This window comes from Hylobates moloch, unplaced genomic scaffold, assembly GCF_009828535.3.
Source record: "Hylobates moloch isolate HMO894 unplaced genomic scaffold, HMol_V3 SCAFFOLD_7, whole genome shotgun sequence".
Lineage (NCBI taxonomy): Eukaryota > Metazoa > Chordata > Mammalia > Primates > Hylobatidae > Hylobates > Hylobates moloch.
The window spans coordinates 53,692,356-53,706,089 of NW_026652282.1; the positions used below are offsets into that span (position 1 = coordinate 53,692,356).

General features: G+C 36.1%; 1 pseudogene; it reads right to left on the reverse strand.

Moving 5' to 3' along the window:
• The window catches only part of LOC116811091 (eukaryotic translation initiation factor 4B-like), a 49,364-nt pseudogene that overhangs the window by 32,361 nt on the left and 3,269 nt on the right, over positions 1 to 13,734 (reverse strand).

Genomic DNA, 13,734 nt, shown 5'->3' on the forward strand with positions numbered 1-13,734 from the left:
GCTGCTATAAACATGCATGTACAAGTATCTTTTCATATAATGACTTTTTTTCCTCTGGGAAGATACCCAGTAGTGGGATTGCTGGATTGAGTGGTAGTTCTACTTTTAGTTCTTTAAGGAATCTCCACACTGTATTTCATGGTGGTTGTACTGGTTTACATTCCCACCAGCAGTGTAGAAGTGTTCCCTGTTCACTGCATCCATGCCAACATCTATATTTTTTTTTTGATTTTTTGATTATGGCCATTCTTGCAGGAGTAAGGTAGTATCACATTGTGGTTTTGATTTTCATTTCCCTGATTATTAGTGATGTTGAGCATTTTTTCATATGTTTGTTGGTTATTTGTATATCTTCTTTTGAGAATTTTCTATTTATGTCCTTAACTCATTTTTGATGTATTGTTTTTTTTTTTCTTGCTGATTTGTTTGAGTTCATTGTAGATTCTGGATATTAGTACTTTGTCAGATGTATAGATTGTGAAGACTTCCTCCCACTCTGTGGGTTGTCTGTGTACTCTGCTGACTGCTCCTTTTGCCACGCAAAAGCACTTTAGTTTAATAAAGTCCTAGTTATTTATCTTTGTTTTTATTGCATTTGCTTTTGGGTTCTTGGTCATGAAATCCTTGCCTAAGCCAATGTTTAGAAGTTTTTTTCCAATGTTATCTTCTAGAATTTTTATAGTTTCAGGTCTTAGATTTAAGTCCTAAATCCATCTTGAGTTGAAAGTTAGAGTATAAAGTTAGAGAAGAGGACTCAGTTTCATTATCTTCATGTGGCTAGCCAATTATCACAGCACCATTTGTTGAAAAGGGTGTCCTTTCCCCACTTTATATTTTTGTTTGCTTTGTCGAAGACCAGCTGGCTGTATTTGGGTTTATTTCTGAGTTCTCTATTCTGTTTTGTTGGTCTATGTGCCTATTTTTATTCCAGTACCACACTGTTTTGGTGTCTATAGCCCTATAGTATAGTTTAAGATCAGGTAATGTAATGCCTTCAGATTTGTTCTTTTTGCTTAGTCTTGCTTTGGCTCTATTTTGTTTCCATATGAATTTTAGAATTGTTTGAAGAATGATGGTGGTATATTGAGGGGAATTGCATTGAATTTGTAGACTGCTTTTGGCAGTGTGGTCATTTTCATGATATTCATTCTACCTATTCATGCACATGGGATATGTTTCCATTTGTTTGAGATTTCTTTTTTCTTTCTTTTTTTGAGATGGAGTTTCACTCTTGTTGCCCACGCTGGAGTGCAGTGGCCTGACCTCGGCTCACTGCAACATCCGCCTCCCAGGCTCAAGGGATTCTCCTGCCTCAGCCTCCCGAGTAGCTGGGTTTACAGGCACCTGCCACCACTCCCGGCTAATTTTTTGTATTTTTAGTAAAGAAGGGGTTTCATCATTTTGGTTATGCTGGTCTTGAACTCCTGACCTCAGGTGATCCACTTGCCTCGGCCTCCCAAAGTGTTGAGATTACAGGCATGAGCCACTGTGCCCAGCCTGTCTGTGATTTCTTTCAGCAGTGTTTTGTAGTTTTCCTTGCATAGAACTTTCAACTCCTTGGTTGGATATATTCCTAAGTATTTTATTTGTTTTACAGCTATTGTAAAAGGGGTTGAGTTCTTGATGTGATTCTCTGCTTGGTCACTGTTGGTGTATAGAAGAGCTACTGATTTGTGTACATTAATTTTGTATTGGGAAACTGCTGAATTCTTTGATCAGTTCTAGGAGCTTTCTGGAGAATTCTTTAGGGTTTTCTAGGTAATGAATCATATCTTCAGCAAACAGGAACAGTTTGACTTCCTCTTTACTGATTTGGATGCCCTTTTTTTCTTTCTTTTGTCTGATTGCTCTGGCTGGGACTTCCAGTACTATGTTGAAGAGGAGTGGTGAGAGTAGGCATCCTTGTCTTGTTCCAGTTCTCAGAGGAAATGCTTTCAACTTTTTCCCATCATTATCATCTTTTCTGTGGGTTTGTCATAGATGGCTTCTATTACATTGAAGTATGTCCCTTGTATGTTGATTTTGCTGAGAGTTTTAATCATAAAGCAATGCTGGATTTTGCCAAATGCTTTCTCTCCATCTATTAAAATGATCATGTAATTTTAAAAACATTCTGTTTCTGTGGTGTATCACATTTATTGACTTGCTCAAGTTAAACCATCCCTGCTTCCCTGGTGTGAAACCCAATTGATCATGGTGGATTATCCATTTGATATGTTGTTAGATATGGTTAGCTAGAATTTTGTTAAAAATTTTAGCATCTATATTCATCAGGGATGTTGGCTTATAGTTTTGTTTTTTAGTTATGTCCTTTCCTAGTTTTGGTATTAGGGTGATACTGACTTCATAGAATGATACGAAGGGTTCCCTCTTTCTCTAGCTTGTGGAATAGTGTCAATAGGATTGGTACCAATTATTCTTTGAATGTCTGGTAGAATTCTGGTGTGCATACTTCTGGTCCTAGACATTTTTTTGTTGTTGGTAATTTTTAAATTACCATTTCAAACCTTGGTCTGTTCAAGGTTTCTAATTCTTCCTGATTTAAGCTAGGAGGGTTGTAACTTTCCAAGAATTTATCCATCTCTTCTAGGTTTTCTAGTTTATGTGCATAAAGGTGTTCATAGCAGCCTTGAATGATCTTTTGTATTTCTGTGGTGTCAGTTGTAAAATCTCCCACTTCATTTCGTATTAAGTTTACTTGGATTTTCTCTCTTCTTTTCTTGGTTAATTTTGTTTATGATCTATCAGTTTTTTTTTTTTTTTTTTTTTGTAGGAGAGATGTTCCCTTTTTTCCCCCCGGTTGGAGCGCGGTGGGGGTTCTCTGCCTGCAAGCTCCACCTCCCGGGTTCACGCCATTCTCCTGCCTCAGCCTCTCCGAGTAGCTGGGACTACAGGTACCCGCCACCACGCCCGGCTAATTTTTTGTATTTTTAGTAGAGACAGGGTTTCACCGTGGTCTCGATCTCCTGACCTCGTGATCCTCCTGCCTCGGCTTCCCAAAGTGCTGGGATTACAAGCGTGAGCCACCATGCCTGGCATGATCTATCAGTTTTATTTATCTTTTCAAAGAACCAGCTTTTTCTTTCATTTATCTTTTGTATTGTTTTATTTTGTTTCAATTTCATTTAGTTCTATTCTGATCTTAATTATTTCTTTTCTTCTGCTGCGTTTGTGTTTGGTTTGTTCTTGTTTCTCTAGTCCTTGAGGTATGACCTTAGATTGTCTGTTTGTGCTCCTTCAGACTTTTTCATGTAGGTGTTTAGGGCTATGACCTTTCCTCTTAGCACTGCCTTTGCTTTATCTCAGAGGTTTTGATAGGTTTTGTCACTATTGTTAAGTTTGAAGAATTTTTAAATTTTTATTTTGATTTCATTTTTGACCCAATAGTCATTCAGTAGCAGGTTATTTAATTTTTATGTATTTGCATGGTTTTGAAGGTTCCTTTTGGAGTTGATTTTCAATTTTATTCCACTGTGGTCCGAGAGAGTGCTTGATATAATTTCAGTTTTTAAAAATTTATTGAGACTCATTTTGTGGCCTATCATATGGTCTATCTTGGAGAAAGTTCCATGCACTGTTGAATAGAATATATATTCTGCAGTTGTGGGAATGGAATGTTCTGTATATATCTGTATTTGTTCCAGGGTATAGTTTAAATCCACTCTTTCTTTGTTGCCTTTCTGTCTTGATGACCTGCCTATTGCTGTCAGTGGATTTTTGAAGTCTCCCACTATTAGTGTGTTGCTGTTTATCTCATTTCTTAGGTCTATTAGTAATTATTTCATAAATTTGGGAGATCCAGTGTCAGGTGCATATATGTTTAGGATTGTGATATTTTTCTGTTGGACAAGGCCCTTTATCATTATATAATGTCCCTCTTTGTCTTTTTTAACTGCTGTTGCTTTAAAGTTTGTTTTGTCTGATGTAAGAATAGCTACCCCTGCTCACTTTTGGTGTCCATTTGCATGAAATGTATTTTTTCCACTAGTTTACCATAAGTTTATATGAGTCCTTATGTGTTAGGTGAGTATCTGGAAGGTAGCAGATGGTTGCTGAATTCTTATCCATTCTGCAATTCTATACCCTTTAAGTGAAGTAGTTGGGCCATTTACATTCAATGTTAGTATTGAGATGTGAGGTCCCATTCCATTAATCATGCTATTTGTTGCCTGTATACCTTGGTTTTTTGTTTTTGTTTTTTAACTTGTATTTTTGCTTTATAGGTCCTGTGTGATTTATGCTTTAAAGAGATTCTGTTAAGATGTGTTTCCATAATTGGTTTCAAGATTTAGAGCTCCTTTTAGCAGTTCTTGTAGTGGTGGCTTGGTAGGGGCGAATTCTCTCAGCATTTGTTTGTCTGAAAAAGACAAACAAATTCATCATATATGAACCTTAGTTTCGTTGCATACAAAATTTTTGGCTGATAATTGTTTTGTTTGAGGAGGCTGAAAATAGGGCCCCAGTCCCTTCTAGCTCATAGTGTTTCTGCTGAGAAATCTACTGTTTATCTGGTAGGTTTTTTTTTTTTTTTTCATTACCTCGTATTTTTATCTCACAGCTCTTAAGATTATTTCCTTCATCTTAACTTTAGATAACCTGATGACAATATGCCTAGGTGATGATCTTTCTGCTATGTATTTTCCAGGTGTTCTTTGTGCTTCTTGTTTTTGGATGTCTATGTCTCTAACAAGGCCAAGGGAGTTTTCTTTGATTATTCCCCCAAATATGTTTTCCAAACTTTTAGATTTCTCTTCTTCCTCAGGAATACAAATTATTCTTAGATTTGGTCATTTAACATAATCCCAGACTTCTTGGAGGCTTTCTTCACATTTTATTATTCCTTTTTTCCTTTGTGTTTGTTGGATTGTGTTAATTTGAAAACCTTGCCTTCGAGCTCTGAATATCTTTCTTCTACTTGTTAGATTTTATTGTTGAGACTTTCCAGAGCATTTTGCGTTTCTATAACTGTGTCCATTGTTTCCTGAAGTTTTGATTGTTTTTTCTTTATGCTATCTATTTCTTTGACTATTTCCCCCTTCACTTCTTGTATCTTTTTTTTTTTTTAATTTTCTTACATGGGGCTTCGCCTTTCTCTGATGCCTCCTTGATTAGCTTAATAACTAACTTCCTGAATTATTTTTCATGTAAATAAGGGGTTTCTTCTTGGTTTAGATCTCTTGCTGGTGAGCTAGTGTGATTTTTGGGGGGTCTTTAAGAACCTTGTTTTATCATGTTACCTGAGTTGATTTTCTCATTCCTCCTTATTTGGGTAGGCTCGTCAGAGGGAATGTCTAGGGCTGAAGGCTGTTGTTGCGATTCTTTTGTCTCACAGGGTGTGTTTTTGATGTAGTGCTCACCCCCTTTTTCTATTAGATGTGGCTCCCTTAGAGCCAAGCTGTAGTGATTGTTATCTCTATTCTGGATCTAGCCACCTAGCAAGTCTACCCAGCTCTGGGCTGGAACTGGGGGTTGTCTGCACAGAGTCCTGTGATGTGAACAATCTGTGGTTCTCTCAGCCATGGATACCAGCACAGTATTTTGGGTGTATCCCAGGTCCTGCAGGAGCAATCCTCTTCCTTCAGAGAGTCTGTGGTTCCTCTTGTGTTTCCTGATTTATTTCTCCAGTTGTTCTGGAGCAAAAATTTACGATGTGGGCCTCCACACCCTGCTCTGTTCATCTGAGTAAGAGCTGCAATCTAGTCCTTCCTGCAGTCTGCCATGATCCCTCCCTCCCACATGCCATAATCCTCTCAAAGAACTTAAAACAACAATTTGACCCAGCAATCCCATTACTGATTATGTATCTATAAGACAACATATTGTTCTACCAAAAGGTGGTGTATTCACATGTTCATGGCCACACTATTCACAATAGCAAAGACATTGAATCAACCTAGGTGCCCATCAATGGTAAACCAGAAAAAGAAAATGTGCTACATATACACCTTGAAATACTATGCAGCCATAAAATAATGAAATCAGATTCTTTGCAGCAAAATGAATTTAGGTGGAGGCCATTATCCTAAGCAAATTGACAAAATCAAATACCACATGTTCTCACTTATAAATAGGGGCTAAACGTTAAGTAATCATGGATATAAAGACAGCAATAATATAAACTGAAGGCTACTAGAGGGAGGAGAGGGGGAGATGGGCAAGGGTTGAAAAAATAATTATTGGGACATGTTCTGAAATTGAGGCAGTAATTAAAAGCCTACAAACAAAAAAAAAGCCCAGGAGTGAACAGATTCACAGCCAAATTCTACCACAGGTACAAAGAAGAGCTGGTAACATTCCTTCTGAAACTATTCCAAACAAACAATTGAAAAGGAGGGACTCCTCCCTAACTCATTTTATGAAGCCAGCATAATCCTGATGCCAAAACCGGGAAGAGACACAACAAAGAACACTTCAGGCCAATATCTCTGATAAACATTGACACAAATATCCTCAATAAAATACTGGCAAATTGAACCAGCAGCACACCAAAAAACTTGTCCATCATGATTGAGTTGGCTTCATCCCTGTGATGCAAGGCTGGTTCAACATACGCAAATCAATAAACATAATCCATCACATAAACAGAACCAAAGACAAAAAACACATGATTAACTCAATAGATGCAGAAAAGGCCTTTGATAAAATTCAACATCCCTTCATGTCAAAATCTCTCAATAAACTATGTATTGATGGAACATATCTCAAAATAATGGGAACCCTTTATGACAAACCCACAGCTGATACCATATTGAATGAGCAACAGCTGGAAGCATTCACTTTGAAAACCAGTACAAGACAAGGGTGGTCTCTCTCAACACTCCTATTCAACATTGTATTGGAAGTTCTGGCCAGGGCAATTGCACAAAGAAATAAAGAGTATTCAAATAGGAAGAGAGGAAGTCAAATTGTCTCTGTTTGCAGATGACATGATTTTATATTTAGAAAACCCTATCATCTCAGCCCCAAAACTTCTTAAACTAATAAGCAACTTTAGCAAAGTCTTAGGATAGAAAATTAATGTGCAAAAATAACAAGCATTCCTTTACACTAATAATAAACAAGCAGAGATCCAAATCATGAAAGAACTCCCATTCAGAATTGCTACAAAAAGAATACCTAGGAATGCAGCTAACAAGGGATGTGAAGAACCTCATCAAGGAGAACTACAAACCACTGCTCGAGGAAATAAGAGAGGACACAAACAAATGGAAAAACATTCCATCCTCATGTATAGGAAGAATCAATATCATGAAAATGACCATACTGCCCAAAGTAATTTGTAGATTCAGTGCTATTCCCATCAAACTACCATTAACATTGTTCACAGAATTAGAAAAAGATACTTTAAATTTCATGTGGAATTAAAGAAGACCATGTATAGCCAAGACAATCTTAAGCAAAAAGAACAAAGCTGGAGGCATCATGCTACCTGACTTCAAACTATACTCCAAGGCTACAGTAAACAAAACAGCATGGAACTGGTACCAAAACAGACATATAGGCCAATTGAACAGAACAAAGACCTCAGAAATAACACTACACATCTACACCATCTGATTTTCTACAAACCTGGCAAAAACAAGCAATGGGGAAAGGATCTCGTATTCAATAAATGGTGCTGGGAAAACTGGTTAGCCACATTCAGAAAACTGAAACTGGACCCCTTCCTTACACCTTATACAAAAATTAATTCAAGATGGATTAAAGACTTAAATCATAAAAACTCTAGAAGAAAACCTAGGCAATAGCTTTCAGGACATAGGCATGGACAAAGACTTCATGCTGAAAATGCCAAAAGCGAAAAGCCGGAGGGAGCCAAGATGGCTGAATAGGAACAACTCCAGTCTACAACTCCCAGCGTGAGCGACGCAGAAGATGGGTGATTTCTGCATTTCCATCTGAGGTACTGAGTTCATCTCACTAGGGAATGCCAGACAGTGGGCTCAGGACAGTGGGTGCATCTCACACCAGTTAGAGTGGCAATCATTAAAAAAAAAGTCAGGAAACAACAGAGGTGCTGGAGAGGATGTGGAGAAATAGGAACACTTTTACACTGTTGGTGGGACTGTAAACTGCTTCAACCGTTGTGGAAGTCAGTGTGGCGATTCCTCAGGGATCTAGAACTAGAAATACCATTTGACCTAGCCATCCCATTACTGGGTATATACCCAAAGGACTGTAAATCATGCTGCTATAAAGACACATGCACACGTATGTTTGTTGCGGCACTATTCACAATACCAAAGACTTGGAAACAAGCCAAATGTCCAACAATGACAGACTGGATTAAGAAAATGTGGCACATATACACCATGGAATACTATGCAGCCATAAAAAGGATGAGTTCACATCCTTTGTAGGGACATGGATGAAACTGGAAATCATCATTCTCAGTAAACTATCGCAAGGACAAAAATCCAAACACCGCATGTTCTCACTCATAGGTGGGAATTGAACAATGTGAACACATGGACACTGGAAGGGGAACATCACACTCCGCGGACTGTTGTGGGGTGGAGGGAGGGGGGAGGGATAGCATTAGGAGATATACCTAATGCTAAATGACGAATTAATGGGTGCAGCACACCAACATGGCACATGTATACATATGTAACAAATCTGCACATTGTGCAAATGTACCCTAAAACTTAAAGTATAATAATAATAAAATAATAAAAAAAGAAAATGCCAAAAGCAATTGCAACAAAAGTCAAAATTGACAAATGGGATCTGACTAAACTAAAGAGCTTCTGCACACCAAAATAAACTATCATCAGAGTGAACAGGCAACCTACAGAATGGGAGAAAAGTTTTTCAATCTACCTGTCTGACAAAGGTCTAATATCTGGAATTTACAAGACACTTAAACAAATGTACAACAAAAAAAAAACCATCAAAAAGGGGGCAAAGGATATGAACAGACGCTTCTCAAAAGAAGGCATTTATGTGGCCAACAAATATATGGAAAAAAAACTCAAAATCACTGATATTAGAGAAATGCAAATCAAAACCACAAGATACCATCTCACACCAGTCAGAATGGCAATTATGAAAAAGTCAATAAAAAAACAGTTGCTGGTGAGGCTGTGGAGAAATAGGAATGCTTTTGGGAATGTAAATCAATTCAACCATTGTGGCAGAGAGTGTGGCAATTGCTCAAGAATCTAGAATCAGAAATACCCTTTGACCCTGCAATCCCACTACTAGGTATACTCCCGAGGGAATATAAATCATCCTACTATAAAGACACATGCACACGTATGTTTATTGCAGCATTATTTAGAATATAAATCAAAGGAATATAAATCATTCTATAAAGACACATGCACACACATGTTTATCGCAGCATTATTTACAATATCAATGTCATGGAACTAACCCAAATGCCCATCAATAATATATTGGATAAAGAAAATGTGATACACATACACCATGAAATACTATGCAGCCATACAAATTAATTAGATCATGTCCTTTGCAGGAGCGTGGATGAAGCTGGAAGCCATCATCCTCAGCAATCGAATACAGGAACAGAAAACAAAACACTGCATGTTCTCACTCATAAGTGGGAGTTTAACAATGAGAATACATGGACACAGGGAGGGGAACAACACACACCAGGGACTGTTTGGGGGTGGAGGGTGAGGGGAAGGAACTTAGAGGACAGGTCAATAGGTGCAGCAAACCACTATGGTACATGTATAGCTATGTAACAAACCTGCACATTCTGCACATGTATCCCAGAACTTACAGTAAAATATATATATATATATACACACATATACATATATATATACACATATACATATATATGTATATGTGTATACATATACATATATATGTATATGTATATACATATATATGAATATGTGTATATATATACACACACATATATATGTATATGTGTATATATATACACACATATATATGTATGTGTGCGTATATATATACACACACATACATATATATGTGTGTGTATATATATGTATGTATACATATATATGTGTGTGTATATATGTACATATACATATATATGTGTGTGTATATATGTACATATGTGTGTGTGTATATATGTACATATATATGTGTGTGTATATATGTGTAAATAAGGACATTAAAGACAATGCAGATAAATGGAATGATATTCCAAGTTTATGAATTATAAGGATTAATTAGCTTCATTATGATAATTTTAAAACGTGTGTGTGTACCAAATTATCATGTTGTAAACCTTAAATGTATGCTCTTTAACTGGAGAGTATTACTCAATAAAAATTAAAATAGAAAAAACAAACCCAACTAACTACTGGGTACTATGCTCAGTACCTGAGTGATGGGATCATTCATACCCAACACCTTAGCCTCACACAATATACCCAAGTAACAATCCTGCACATGTATCCCCCTGAATCTAAAATAAAAGTTTAAAAAAATAAATTTTGCCTTTGAATGCTACTGCCTGAGCAACTACCTTAATGTTAGAGCCATTGTATGCTATATTATGCACTATATAGTTCTTTATAAAGCACGGAAAAATATGTTAAAGTATCCATTTTATAGACAAAGTTAAAAAACATCTTCAGAGAAAGGAATCATAGATTATCCTTGAAGCTACCAAGAATTAGCAAATAAGCCAGGAATGTAGGTTAGAGTACTTAAATTCAGAACCTATGCATTTAACATCCTTTTCTCTTTTTGTAGTGTCAAATAGAAACAGCCATCTGCTATATTATTCATACCTGAATGGCTGTCTTGGATGCTGTTGACTTCATTTCTGATTTATACAGTGGTCTACTAGTCAGCCAGAGTTATATGATCCAAGTCATTGGAACATGAACAGCCGTCCAAGCACTAAAGCATTTGATTCAGTGCTGTGGTTTTACTTAAAAGAAGTAAAACTCACTGATGTGCCATGGAAAACAAGAGTTCAGTTTCTAAACTCAGAGGCAATCAAACTTAAAAACTTTGGAAATAAGTACTGGAAATCTTGATAATAATAAGCACTTCTTCAGTTCTGCAAATTTGGCATCCATGTTGCTCTGCTTCTCTCTCATCTCTTGTACTTCAGCCATCATTCTCTGGAACATGTTAGGGTAGATTCTGACATCCTCAATTTTCATTGTTGGCACCTAAAATGGTAACAGTACACTTGTATTGGTTAGAAACTTCACATACCATCGACTCTCCATTACAGGTACTAATGAAAGAGAAGAGGCATTATTAACCTAAAACAACAGACTAAATTTTACAAATGTACCTCTTTTATAGCACTAAGAAAAGAATGCCTCATAATAGTTATGACATACATTCTCACCTCTCCTACTAATTTAAAAGAAGATTACAAATATAGTCTCTCCCATCCTTCCCCCCAATTCCCAGAACAATACCTTACATATAGTAGACCAACAAATGTTTACTTAATTAAGCATATATTTTTGAGTAAATTTTACACATTAAGAACCGTGAGGGGACTGCAAGGATTCATATGTCATAGTTTCTATCCCAAAATAATTGAAAATATCCTACAGTGAGAGAATATATATAATTACACAAGATAGTAAAGAAATTGGATGTGACTTTTATAGGCAGGGAAGTGTATTATTTAGAAACAAACCTCATTCTGTTTAGACTTAACCTCTGACCTTTGCCCAGCTCTTCCCTGTTGGAAGTGATTATGAGTAGTGTTGGAGAGGAGGCTTTATCTCATGGGATAATCTACAGTGTGGTTAATTCTCAGAAACAATCCTAAGTATCCAAAGTAGGCTACAGTTTCATTTTATAGGCTAACTAGGTTAGGAACATATTGAACTAGGTGTTTCATAAAATGAAGCATCATGCTAGAGTTCTATGGTTAAATGCAGAATAATATCTATAACAATGATGTAATTATTTCCACAGGTGGTGACTAAGCAGGCTTTAATGATTTGGACCTGCACTGCTTGAGTATGCCTATAAGATGCAATATCGTTACATTTAATAGATCTTTTAAAAAGTCTTATTTTTTCAGAATCTCATGGTATAGGCAGAACAAAAATTATCATTTAGTAAGAACAGATAAGTAACAACAATAAAACTTTAATAGAATAAAGCAACACATCACATTATCATATAATACACTAACTTGAAAGCTTTACATTTTTCCACTACTGTAAGTAAGCCTGGGTTCTAGCTAGCAAAGAACTATAGACTATAGTTACCTCAAACTGGAATGGGAAATGGAAATGGAAACTTCTAACTTGTTTTCATCTGCTGTAACGGTGTCTGTAGAATAAGCTCATCTGTCAAAGATCCCTCATGGAGTTAACAGATCGGGAATGAAAGTTAGATATTTAGACATAAAAAGATGACTATACCTGAAAAGCAGTATGAAATAAATGACAAATGAGTAGCACAGATAGTAAATTTTATCAGCATTAAAAAGAGTGAGCAATCCCATTTGGAATGAACCAGATTCTGTTTTGATTCTGTGATAATGAAATAATTGCCTGTATTCTGTTTAGGCCAGAGCCCACTCCTTTATTTTGTAGAAGGCATATACCATTTCCCAAATATCAGTAAACAAATGGGCACAAAAGCTAACCAGCCAATGCAATACTAGAAAAAGCATTTGAAGTTTTTGTTTTCTTCTACAAGAAAATAGAAGAAAAATCTGGTATCTCTTTTACTATGCTGATGGCCACTTGCACTTACTAATCGGATATGAAAATCACTGTTTCATATTTGGAAGCTTTATACTCAAATTAAATATTGGTCAGTTCATATGTCTAAATATTATTCCCAGTGAGACCAACAAGATGAAGAGCTATGTACATTCAGAGATGTCTGTACATGGCTCCTTTTTCAATGGGAATGGATAATGATTCATCTTAGTTATGTTTCTCCTTCTTCTTCTACCTCACATAATGAAGAAGGTTATTACAAGGTCACAACAACTAAAACAAAGACCGTAATGCTTTTGTATTATGAAAAAAGTGCACTGTGAACCAAGTTTGGTCTATTCCAGTGGTTCTTCACTCTTTAGTCTCATGGCCCCTTAACACTCTTAAAACTTTTTAGGAACTCCAAAAGCTTTTGTTTATATGGATTGTATCTATCAGTATTTACAATATTAAAATTTAAAACTAATAAAAATTTTGAATATTTATAAATTTCTTTAAAAATTGTAATAATATGAACATTATATGTTAACATTAGAATTACATTATAAGACATTATGTATCCTTTGAAAAATTCTACTGTACTTATTAGAGAATGAAGAGTGAAAAAAGGCTACTGATGTCTTGGTATTATTATAAAAATAATTCTGAATTCACATATCCCATGAAATGTCTTGAGACCCCCAGGGGTTCACAAATCATGCTTTGAGGATCACTGATCTAATTTATATTCCAAATACTTCTGGTTTTCCTTTTTGTCTCTAACTTCCAATACATGGACATCATCTGAATATAAGGTTCATGCAAAATATCAACACACACAGACATCTCATAAGTGAAAAACTGTGTTACTATTGACTTATAAGCAGCTCTGGGGGTAGGCAGGCAGGTTCAGCAGATATTTTGCTTATTAAGAAAAATATCAAAATAAAGTTATGGCTTCAAAACTATTCCTAGTCTCATATGCCTATATTTTTCTTTTTCTTTTTCTTTCTTTTTTTTGAGACAGAATCTCTCTCTGTCGCCCAGGCTGGAGTGCAGTAGCACTATTTTGGCTCACTGCAACCTCTGCTTCCTG